The sequence below is a fragment of the Macrotis lagotis genome, chromosome 1, assembly GCF_037893015.1.
Source record: "Macrotis lagotis isolate mMagLag1 chromosome 1, bilby.v1.9.chrom.fasta, whole genome shotgun sequence".
Taxonomy (NCBI): domain Eukaryota; kingdom Metazoa; phylum Chordata; class Mammalia; order Peramelemorphia; family Peramelidae; genus Macrotis; species Macrotis lagotis.
In genome coordinates this window covers 664882338-664894735 of record NC_133658.1, presented here as the reverse complement: position 1 = coordinate 664894735, position 12398 = coordinate 664882338, and the positions used below count along the sequence as shown (strand labels likewise).

Below are 12398 nucleotides of genomic sequence, written 5' to 3'. Positions count from 1 at the left end.
ATGCACAAGATATATGCAGGATAAATTGGGGGGTAGTCTTTCACTGAAGGCACCAAAATTAAGGAGGACTGGGAGGACCCCTTCTAGCATAGGAACAATGATATCACCCAGCAAAAGAGAAGAGGGAGAAAAGAAAGGGACCAAGGACTCAGTCTTAGGGGACAGCCACAGTTAGTAGGCATAGTCTAGATGAAGATCCATCAAAAAAGAGAAATGGAGTAGTAGGATGTAGGAGGAGGCAAAATCAAAGCAGGGCCACAAAAAACCTAGAGAGAAAAGAGAGTAATCAGCAGTGTTGAAAACTGCAGAAGAATCAAGAAGGATGAAGATTGAGAAAAGACCATTAAATATAGCAATAAGTAGATCTCTAAAGAGAGTCATTTAGTTTAATTAAGAAATCAAAAGCTAGACAACAAAAAGTTGAGAGAAAAGGGTTAAACGCAAAAAGAAGGAGACCATTAGAATAGGAAGATAGCTAGCATGACTGGACTGATCAAATGAGTGTTTTTTGAAAATGGAGGAGAGATAAGTATGTTTGTAGGTAATAGAGAAGCAACTGCAACATATATATATATATATATATATATATATATTATATATATATATATATATATATAATACACACACACCAGTATGTCTATAATTGTATATAAGCTATGAGTTCTTTTCTAATAAATTTCTTTGAGTCAAAATAATCATCTCTCATTGAGTCAAGTTAGAGTACTGTCTTACCTAAAGGAAAACAAAAGAACTTCACTCCTCCAAATGAAGCTATTTATGGCACCATTATTAAATGGAAATTATTTTTGTTGAACCTAGTTTATAAGTAGTTCTCTCCGGAGAAGCAGTTGATAGTAGAATAATGGAAATTATACATATTTTATATATTATATAAAGAAATATATATTAATATGCCCACATATATACATACCTATGTATTTATATAGTAGCTCTAGGCTGGCCTTCTAATTGTGCATTATCATCTATTTGACATGCATGGATTATCCACATGGTTTTTCCCGGGATGATTGGTCAATTTTTTTTTAAGCAATTAAGGTTATCATTTGGGAGACTCTCCAATGTTCTGGGACTTACCTTCAATCAGTATGATGCCATTCACAAAGGGGAGTATTTAGAGGACCTGATCATCAAAATCCCTCTTTGAGTTTTACTCCATGTCGAACTCTTTCCATGGGAAGGGGAAACACTTTTAGTTAGACTGCTTCTCTGTTTTATGCTTTGCTTTATATAGTTGTAGGGTCATTGAAAACCGATATTTCTGTGTTCAATCATTATTATTTCATCATTCAAGGTATTGTGCATAATTTGGACACAAGCATGGGAGAAAACTTGCTGGAGAACATTTATGGTTTCATTCTGCTCAGCAGCTCAACTCAAATACCTTTTTAATAGCCAATAATCATAAAGCACAGTGAAATCTGCAGTCTCTTCACGTTTCAGTCATTTGTATGACAATAAAAATATGATCAGCTACTGGTTCCTTCCTCTTACCCTCATCAAGTATTCCTTTAACCCATGTGTATAGATCATTCTCCCAGAGAGTTTGGAGAGATGGGAAAGGAATCAAAGAAGTTGGTAATTACTGATATTTTTTCAAATGTCTCTTACAGTAGCAATATTATTCATGTTTATTTGTTTTTTTCTGTGCATTCAGTACTATCCCCTCTTTCAAGTGTCTAGAAATTTCATTCCTAAGTGCTTTCAGAATTATACCACCTACTATAAATATCTTCATGATAGTTTTTTTGCTTTTTTTTTTTACAAATAAATGGTCATAATGATCACCACAAGATAAAATGACCCAGTATCCTAGGAAATGATGTTTCTTATAGTTTATAGTTGCAAGATCACTTTGGAGGATTCAAAGAGTGTAATATAATTTTGCCATGATGTAGACTAAAAAATTTTAGTTCAGCTTCAACACAATTTTTATTTTATTGGAATTCTACATGATCAATTCATCATCATCATCATCACCATCACTCACATTTATAGAGTACTTTAAAATTTGCAAACCTTTTACAAATGATATTTTATTCTAAACTCTGACCGGGAGGTGCTATTATTAATAATATGCCCATTTTACAGATGAATAAACTGAGACAGATTTCAAGGAACATGCCCAGTATCACACTGCTAATAAAGATCATTATAAGAAAAATTTTAGTAAATGAATAGCAACAAATATTTGATATTTATGAAAAATATTTACATAGCAATAAAACTGTCTATAGTATTTTGTAAAGTACTTTAGAGACATTATCTCACTTAAGCCTTAGAATAACCTTGTGAGATAAATACCACAAGTTCATGTGATCATAGATTTAGAGTTGGAAGGAATCTTAGAAGTAATATCCTCATTTTTAGAGATGAGTAAGCTAAGTTACAGGAAGGATGTGAATCGAATTCTTCCTGATATCATGTCACTCCATCCAATATTACTCTGCAGAAATGCAGGAATAGTCTCTGCAAGTGCCTCAATGATACATTAAATCTAAAAGAATTTTTTCCTTTGTTTTTAGTCTTAAATTGTTTCATAATGGACCAGTTTCAATTTAATAGGTTTCTAGTATCCTGATATCAATTATTTTAAGGATATGAATGAGAGAAAGAACTACTTATTATCTAGATTTAACAAAAGTAATTTGCAATTAAAGCTTCTCTGAGGTACCACCTCACACCTCTCAGATTGGCCAATATGACCAGAAAGGTTAATGATCATTGTTGGAAGGGATGTGGGAAATCTGGGACACTATTACACTGTTGGTGGAGCTGTGAATTCATCCAACCTTTCTGGAGAGCTATTTGGAACTATGCCCAAAGGGCAACAAAAATGTGCATACCCTTTGACCCAGCAATACCACTACTGGATCTATATCCTGAAGAGATGAAGCAAAAGGGTAAAAACATTACTTGTACAAAAATATTTATAGCAGCTCTGTTTGTGGTGGCAAAGAACTGGAAATCAAGTAAATGTCCTTCTATTGGGGAATGACTTAGCAAATTGTGGTATATGTATGTCATGGAATACTATTGTTCTATTAGAAACCAGGAGGGATGGGATTTCAGGGAAACCTGGAGGGATTTGCATGAACTGATGCTGAGTGAGATGAGCAGAACCAGAAAAACACTGTACACCCTAACAGCAACATAGGGGCGATGATCAACCTTGAAGCACATGCTCATTCCATCAGTGCAACAATCAGGAGCAATTTTGGGCTGTCTGCAAAGGAGAGTGCCATCTGTATTCAGTTAAGGAGCTGTGGAGTTTGAACAAAGTTCAAGGACTATTCCCTTTAATTTAGAAAAAAAACAGATATCTTATTGTCTGATCTTGTTACCTCTTAGAATTCTTGTCTCTTCTCTAAGGATATGATTTCTCTCTCATCACACCCAATTTGGATCAAGGTACAACATGGAAACAAAGTAAAGACTGACAGATTGCTTTCCATGGCGGGGGGGAGGGAAGTAAGATTGGGGGGGAAATTGTAAAATTCAAATAATATCTTTAATAAAAATTAATTCAAAAAAGTAATTTGCAGTGAAAAGTGGACCAATCAAGGCTTCAGATGTCATAATTTCACTTGGATGAGTAAAACCCTTTTATTTTTCTTTTAATAAGACATCTCTGAATGGGTCAGGAAATAAATGATTATGCCTTTTTTGATTAAAGATAGCTAAATAAAATTATTAAAAGAAAATTATATAGAAAACATAATTTTCAGTTATAACCATTTTGAAGTAAATAAATATCTTCATGTTTTTACCTATGATATAATTGCAATATGTCAAGTGTATTTGAGAAGGAAGCTAGAAGAATACATTCAAGATGTTTTATAAAATATCTGATATCTCTTTGAGGGAATGAAAGTTCAGTCTCTGAAGTTATTAATATTGTTCATTAACACAATTGTTATTACAAGGAGAGACTTAGGATCTTTAAATTTATCTTGTCAGTAGGCTATTAGTTCATTGCAACTTGTGATTAGATGTGGTACAACAGATAGGTTTCTGGGCCTGGAGTCAGGAAGGTCTAAATTAAAATTTGGCCTTGGGAATGTAAGAACTGAACTTGGAGAAGAAAAGCAATTTGACATAGGTCACACAGACGGTTAATGATAGAACCAGGATTAAAATCTAGGTCTCCTGATTCTAGATCTAATACTTTTTCATCTGCAAAGGCAAGAGGGTCAGAGTTAGTAGATGAAATCTTCTACTACCCACATGCATATTGGGAAGACACAGAATGAACTACTAGGTGCAGGAGTTTGATCTCATGCTTCTTCTAGATGTGCACTGTTAAACTTCCTAATTATAATCCTATTGTAAGAGTACAGTGTATAGTAATATAAAAGAAACAAATTTTCCAAATTTTCCAAACTACCCAGAGGTAGTTCTCATTTGAAGGGAGAATTACATTGACTGCCCAAACTTGCAAATAATCCTTCCTCTTCACAGTCTTAATAGGGCACAGATGTCTGTGCTTTTAGTTTAAAGATTGAAATTATTATTTAGGTCTTCAGATTCCAAAGTAAATTATTTAGTCATTCCAAAGTAAACTTATTTAGTCATTACTTTGCTAGAATTTTCTTTATGTTCTTTCTCATTCAGTTCTTTCTGTTTCTCCTTAATTGATTGTTCTTTTATATTATATAAGTATATATAAAATAAATACATTTTTCTTATAAATACATATCATAACATATATTTATATTCAAAATAAATTTAGCTCCCATATATATCCCTCACTTAATCAATTTGTCAACAGGTATCATGGAAAAAAGAGTTAGCTTCAGAGTCAGTAAGATCTGGGTTCAAGATGTATGTCTGACATGCTGGCCAGGTGACCCTGGTCAAGGTATTTATCTTCTCATTTGTCTCAATTTTAAGATTCTAAGTTGCAAACAATGGATTGACCTGTATTGATGGAAGTTCCTCCCAATAAACTCTTTACACCGATGAAATCATACATATAATAAAAAAAAGTTTCTTCAGATCCTTGTATTCACTCAGTTCATTTCCTCTTTTTTATTGTATGTTTAGGCCTGTAATGAATTAATAAGGGGATGTCTAGCCCAAATATGTGAAGACTTACCCTGGTGGAATGGGTGGATGAGAACAATTTGTTCCAGCAACTATGAAGGTGACTGAAGCAGATGTGGTGAAGCACTTAAAACTTGTTGTTTAGACATGGAAGACACCAAGATCATCCATTGTATCCTGGATTGTCACTAGTCATTCTGACTTTTGTCCTGCCAAAAATGGACTTTGTTGACTCTGGAAGACAGAGAGAGGTTGATGACTTCATACAACTTTGCCTCACTTAAATCAAATTCCCATGATGGCACTGGTCCTCTACAAAAAATGACAAACAATGATACATTTATGTATAATATGCAATAGAATAATAGATTGTCTAAAATTTAAGCCAGTTTCACTAGTGCTACCACTATTCTGCCTGTCCCTCTTTTTTGCACTGGGCTACTCATTTATCCTCTGTCCCTTTCTCTAATTCTCTTCTAGACCTGGATAAATCCTTGAAGTTGCCAATTCTTGGCCTATGCTATATATTTCTTTTTTTTCTTAGATTTTTTTGCAAGGCAAATGGGGTTAAGTGGCTTGCCCAAGGCCACACAGCTAGGTAATTATTAAGTGTCTGAGAACGGATTTGAACCCAGGTACTCCTGACTCCAAGGCTGGTGCTTTATCCACTACGCCACCTAGCCCCCCCTCTATGCTATATATTTCTTAGAATGATGTAGAAAAATATGGTTGAGAGAGGAAGAGGCAGATGAATAGCTAATGTCTTCTGTCATTTTCATTAAAATAACTGAGAACATATACTGTTCTAGGGCCAGGAAGAAGCAAACATCAGCCCTTAACCCATGAAGACATTCTTCCCAATACACTTGATTCCAGTGTGATCGTGGATGAGAAAAATCAGATGTTTGCTTTGAAATACTGCATATCTGGATATAAGACTTTAATCTAGACAGATGGCTTAGATTCCCTTCCCCCTCAAATTTGTCAATTGAAGAGGTTATCTGAAGAGTGAGCAGAGTTTATTAAAAGTTCCTGGGGCAGCTAGGTGGCACAGTGGATAAAGCACCAGCCCTGGAGTCAGGAGTACCTGAGTTCAAATCAGACCACAGATACTTCATAATTACCTAGCTGTGTGGCCTTGGGCAAATCACTTAACCCTATTGGCTTGCAAACACCTTAAAAAAAAAAAAGAAGTTTCTGATTACTTTTCTTCAGTTTTCTTTGAATGAATTAACAAAGATATTATTCTAATCTGCTCCTATGTTTTGCTGACTAGTGTTTTAGGACTCCAAATTTTGTAGGGTTTGATTGCAAATTTTGAGCTGAAGTGTGAATAACATGTAAACAGGAATAAAGGATAAGTATGTTTTATGAAGGATTAGGGGTTTGCCTCAGTACCTGAAAGAAGGACTTTGTTTTTATAGAGATAGAACTAACCTTATTTTTAGGGCCATTATCATAGGCTATACCAAGGTAATATGAGCATATTTCAGGGATGGCAGGAAGGATAGTGATGTTCAAAATTTTTTCAATAGGGACAATGGATTTAATGCCACAATAAGAGATATGACTATAAAATGCAAATGCCAATTGGAGAAGTAATGCTATTAGTTCTCATTAAGGGGTAAATGATAGATTTGAATGATTCTATAAGACCAATTTTCAGGGTTAAAAGAGAAGGGAAGGAAGTACTCAGAAGAAAAATCGAGGAGACTGGAGTATAAAAAAACTAACTTTACTTACTTAACAATTTTGCCTACAATGGCCTTGCTTGAGAATTTAGAATGTGCAAGTAAACCTTTCAAAAGAATTTAGAGTAACTGTTTGATAACTGTCCAATTGATTCTAGTAACTCACTTCAAACTGTTATCAGCCTTATTTCACTTAAATTCAACACCAATCTACAGGTATTTATAATCTTCTACTATCTGGCCCATGGTAGGCACAGGGGCACAGTGGGTAGAGTGGTGAGTCTGGAGTCAGAAAGACTTATCTTTATGAGTTCAAATCTGGCTTCAGACACTAAGCTGTGTGACCCTGGGTAAGTTTGCCTCAGTGTCTTCATTTGTACAATGAGCTGGGGGGGGAAAAATAACAAACCATTTTAGTTTCTTTGCTAAGAAAACCCCAAATGGGATCATGAAGAGTTGGACACAACACAACTTACATTCTCAAAAGTATTTATTATAGTACTTTGGAAATGAAAAAATGGTTGAGAAGATAGTGTCTGAAAATGAAATCCAGACTTTCATAATGACTTAAAATGAAGCAATGATAAAGTCTTAGGAATAGAGTACACCTGGTAAGAATATACTTGTTTGGAGTATGGCAAACCTAATCAATAAAACTTAAGATGAAAAAAAAAGGATGATGAAGGGAAGAAAACTGATTATAAATACATCTACCAAGTTAAATACCACAGAGAATATTAAAATGGAGAAATAAGAAAAAGCAAGTAGCACCATCTAAAAATTCAGAGGATGCAATATTTACAAAAGGAGCTTGTATTAAAACTCATGACTTCAGGTATCTATATGCAAATTCACAAAGCATGAATAACAAATAAGATAAACTAGAGAATGTAATGCAGGAAGGAAAGTTTGATTTTTTAAGTATTCCTGAGATTTATGTCTGGAGTATGGCTTTGGAACATTATATTTTGTCCTAAAAGAACAAGATAAATAGTAGTGGAATCAAAGTGGAATTTTATCTTATAATGATATGCTTATGTGAGGAATCTAATATCACATTTATATATTCAGATAATTAAGATTTTCTTTGCTAGTATTATCTCATATTATCCTCATAACAACTTTGTGAAGAAAATTCCACTATTCCCATTTTACAGATGAGAAAACTATGAGAGAGAGATTAAATATTTTACCTTGGACTTCACAGCTAGCCTCACTCATCTTGAACTGAGTTTGGGTCTTCCTGACTCCAAGTCTAATACTCTTAGCCGCTGTACCATTTGGAGAATGAAATTTAACAAAGAGCATTTGGATGAAAATAAATGGAGGCAGAAACAGAAATAATATCGTAAAGATCCTCTCTACAGAAAGAGCAAATACATAAGAAATTTGAGAAATAGATGGCATAGTAGCATAATATAATAGTCGTGGAGAATTTTAATTATTTATATATTTGGTAAAGTTCTCTCTCATAGTCAAAAGCAGAGTGGCTAATACTTTATTGACTTGCCATAATGATAATTTCTTCCTTAGAAAAGTGATGGAACCAAGGAGGGAAAATTCTGTTTTGGATTTGATATTCATCAATAAGGAAGAACTGGTCCTGGGGATAAAAGTGAAGGAAAACTTGTGAGGAAGTGACAATTCCATTTTGGAATTTGTGATAGAGGAAAGGAAATCCTGTAATAGTATTATATCAACTCTAGCTTTTGGTAGAGCAAGTTTCAAAAGGTCAGAGAAAGGATAGGCAGGATCCCATGGACTAAAATTCTATAGGGGAAATCAGTACAAAAAAAATGGGAGTCTGCTGAATGAAATTCTCCACAAAAAGAAATAGTTTGAAAGAGAGTAAAAGGGAAATTTGTCTAAAGGAACAAATGTAGATGTACAAAGAAATCATTAACATTAATTTTTTTTGCAAGGCAATGGGATTAAGTGACTTGCCCAAGGTCACACAGCTAGGCATTAAGTGTCTGAGACTGGATTTGAACTCAGGTCCTCCTGACTCCAGGGTTTTTGCTTTATTCACTGTGCTACCTAGCTGTCCCCCAACATGAATTTTTTTTCTTTCTTTTTTTTCCGACATAATTTTTTTAGAAAGACATAAATAGAAAATGAAAGCAAGGGCAGATAAGAAATAATGAAAACAAAAATATGACACAGAATGAGCTGAAGATAGGAAAAGTGAAGGATAATGGAGTGGTGGGGAGGTGGAGGATGGGAAGGACAGTGAATAGAAGAAAGTAACAAATCACAGAAAGGATAAAACCATTGCTCAAAGTGGATATAATAATGATAACTGATTATGGGAAGAAGACAAAGCCACTTGACTTTGACTAACCCTTTGTTTTCTCTTTCAAGGACAACGATTGTAGATTGAGAAGGTTAGAACAAAAATGACTAATGAAGAATTGTCTTCAATATAGGGAGATTAAATAAGTGCCTTACCACCTTGAAAATTAAAACATTGACATTCGTGATTGCTGAGCCAATATGAGGGCATAGGAAAAATTCATGAGAACAAGAGAGTTACCAAAGATAGAGAAAAATAAAAATTGTCCCAATTTTTAAAAAGGTAAGAGAATACACTTTGCAAACTTTGGGTCAATAACCTTGATTTTTAATTCTTGGAAAAATCCTAGAATATATTTTAAAAGAGATAGTGAATATACAGGAAATAAATCAGTGGATTATAAAGAGCTAGCATGGTTTCCTCAAAAACAGCTTCCCCAAAATAGTCTTATTTATTTTTTTAAAACAGAATTACCAAACTGGCAAGTCAGGGAAATAACTGTAGATTTAGTTTGACTAGATTTTTGTAAGACATTTGAAAAAGTCTTTCTTATTCTTATAGAAAAATTAAAGTGATTTGCATCAGATAATCATATAATTAGGTGGATTTAGAACTGGTAAAATATGCTGTTCTTGAGGAGTTGGGCATTAGCTGTTATTTGATATTAATATGGAAGATGGTTTCCGGTAGAGTGACTCAGGGATCTGTGTTTAGCCCTGTGCTGTTAACATTTATCAGATTTGTAGAAGATAGAGAGAGGAGGGGTAGCTCCTGCTATGCACTGGTGATCTATCTAGAATCAGATATTCTTTTCTTTTTTTTTTTTTAGTTTTTTTACAGGGCAGTGGGGTTAAATGACTTGCCCAAGGTCATTCAGCTAGGCAATTATTATTATGTGTTTGAGACTGGCCTTGAACTCAGGTCCTCCTGACTCCAGGGCCCGGTATTCTATCCACTGTGCCACCTAGCTGCCCCTGGAGTCAGATATTCTTGATGTCTTCTAGTAGGATGAAATTTGACAAAAATAACTGTATGATCTTACATTTGTACTTTGCTAGTACAAGATGAGAGAGGTATCACTAGACAGCATTTTTTTCCAAAAAAAGAAATACTGATAGAGAAAAATAAGCAGGGGGATAGGTTTTGTATGTAGAAATATATGATCTTTAATGAACTGCAAGCTAAATATAGCAGTCATTTAGGAAAGGATTCTGAGGGTGCATTAAGAGAGGTAAACTATCCAAGTATAAGGAAGGGATAAATCTGGAGTACTCTGCCCTGGTAACAACATTATCAGGAATATTGTTTGCAGTTTTGAGTATCCCATTTTAGTAAAGATATTGCTAAATAGGAGAATGTCCAGAGTAATCAGGATGATGAGGGACCTCAAATTCATGACATTTTAGGACTGATTGAGAAAACTGAAAGTGTTTAGTTCAAAGAAGAGAAAACTTAGTTTTCAAATATTTGCAGAACTTTCATCTGGAAAAAGAAGTAGACTTACTCTGGGCAGAATTTGAAACAATGACTGTATATTTCTTTTTTTTTTTTTGCAAGGAAATGGGGTTAAGTGGCTTGCCCAAGGTCACACAACTAGGTAGTTATTAAGTGTCTGACACTGGATTTGAGCTCAGGTACTCCTGACTCTAGGGTCAGTGCTCTATCCACTGTACCACCTAGCTTCCACCTGTATATTTCAAAGAAGCAGATTTAGACTTCTTATAAGCAGAAACTTCCTTAAAAATTAGAGATATTAAAAATTAGAGGTTACCCTTTATTTAAGGTCTTCAGACAAAGCCTGAGTAACTACTTGCCGGAAAGAAGGAACTCTTGAACAGGTACAGGTTGATTAGGTGGTCTCAGAGGGTCTCTTTCAACACCAAGATTCTGAACTTTATATTGGGTGTAATTATTTCTTTAGAGACAAAAAAATAAGATAAAGATAGGAGCACAATTCTTTAGTCAAACCAAAACAAGGTAAAATCTTATGGAAGAGACAGGACAAAAAGAACTGAGTGCTGATTGAGTGCTTTAAATTTGAGAGTTTATGGATAGTTCATAGGATCTGATTTAGTGCTGAAAGCTATAGGTCTTGGATATATTTCAATTATGTGTGTTTCTTCCTAAAATTGCCTCTCACAATCAAATAGTGTAATGGACCTTGTTATATTAGAATCATCATCTGTGAATGATGGACCATAGTATATGGTTTGGGGAAAAGGAATACTGATAGAGAAAAAGTAGTGAGAAAAGTCTGATACACAGAAACATATTCCCTCATTTTGATCTTCCCTTTTTCTACCCTTGGATGTTGGCATAAATTGTTCACTCATTTAGTCATATCTGACTGTTCATGGACTACAACATAGACCATACTGTTCATGGGATTTTCTTGGCAAAAATACTGTAGCGGTTGGTTATCATTTATTTTTCTTAACAGAGATGAACACAGTATAAGTGATTTGGCCAAGGTCACATAGCTAGTAAATGTCTAAGGCTATCTGAGATCTAAGTTTGACTACAGGCCCAGTACTCTTATCATCTATCTAACTATCTCACTGTTAGAGGAAGGAACCTAGGGGAGGGGGAGGGCAGTTAGGTGAATGGATATAGCACTAGTTCTGGAGTCAGGAGGACCTGAGTTCAAATCCAGCCTCAGATACTTAATAATGGCCTGACTGTATGACCTTGGGCAAGTCACTCTTAATCCCATTTCCTTAAATAAAATAAAATAAAAAGAACCAGAATTAGCTATCCATAACACATTTTGTCACATGGTTCTAACTTCTATATAAGAAACAGGCATATTATCTTAATAATAATAATCTTGATTTTCTCATTTAAATTGATTGAAAGCAGATATTATATCACTACTTTGTGGCTAGAAAACATTATTTACAAGAAGGTTTCTTGGATATTGACTTTAGTTGCTTAATGGTTGGTAGTTGATTGGCTATATAGAGCCATGGCACCATGTGAAACTGGGAAGCATGTAGAGGATAATGCCATCTCATGTGCCAGCCAACTCTCAATGCTGGCAGCTCAACACAAGGCTGCTCTCTTAAAACCATTCCTATCATTGCTGTAAGTACTAGGGACTTATCTCTTGTCAAGTGGCAAACCACAGTGAGATTATCAGGTGTAGTTATTTTAAGTGAAAAGATTTTGATTAAAGATAAATGGAGGATGAGGATTTTCCTCCTGAAAAAAAAGAAAAGAAACTACTCAGCTTAAAAAATACTTCTGTCCAGCTTTAACTATCCTGCTATTTACCTGTGGTTCTGCACTCTGAGATGACTTTTTTCCTAAAGACTCTGAAGTGACTGGGGTGGGTTTGCTCCAGCTATGCT

The 12398-nt window shown here is 34.6% G+C and overlaps 1 long non-coding RNA gene across 1 annotated transcript in view; it reads right to left on the bottom strand.

Moving 5' to 3' along the window:
* LOC141522597 (uncharacterized) overlaps window positions 1-12387 on the bottom strand; it is a 79450-nt gene extending 67063 nt beyond the window's left edge. The window contains exons 1-3 of the long non-coding RNA XR_012478243.1: window positions 12322-12387; window positions 10820-10963; window positions 5117-5298 (exon numbers count right to left, since the gene is read on the bottom strand). This is a non-coding gene — a long non-coding RNA (uncharacterized LOC141522597). The remainder of the gene's footprint in view (window positions 1-5116; window positions 5299-10819; window positions 10964-12321) is intronic.
* Between the last annotated feature and the right edge of the window lie 11 nt (window positions 12388-12398).